The following is a 419-nucleotide window of genomic DNA, read 5'->3' as shown; positions in this document are numbered from 1 at the left end:
TGAACTCTGTTCTGAGTGAAGAGACCAGAGGCTGGAGGAGCAGATGAAGGAGACACTGCAGGGCGGGGCTATAAGAAAGGTAGGAGGGGCAGGGGGAGGGGCCTCTCAACAACACACACCTCATGTGAGGTTCTGCATTGGTTTATTTGTTTTACTATATATGAATGATTTTATTACATATTAACAGCATACCGTATAGTGCAGGGCTATTCAACTATATTTTTCTGTGGGCCAGATTTGGCAGAGAGCTCTGACCTGTGGGCCAGACAATTTTCAGACCTATACCAATACTGTCATAGTGGATGTAAAATTGAAGAAATACATCATTTAATTTTTCTCCATTTTATTAATTAGGAGATCATCTTCAACAGTCACAACAGTAACATCTGTTTTTAGCGAAAAAAAAAGCCTACTTTTGG

Source organism: Brachyhypopomus gauderio, chromosome 2 (assembly GCF_052324685.1).
Source record: "Brachyhypopomus gauderio isolate BG-103 chromosome 2, BGAUD_0.2, whole genome shotgun sequence".
NCBI classification, from domain to species: Eukaryota; Metazoa; Chordata; class Actinopteri; order Gymnotiformes; family Hypopomidae; genus Brachyhypopomus; species Brachyhypopomus gauderio.
Note: the sequence above shows the minus strand (reverse complement) of the source record.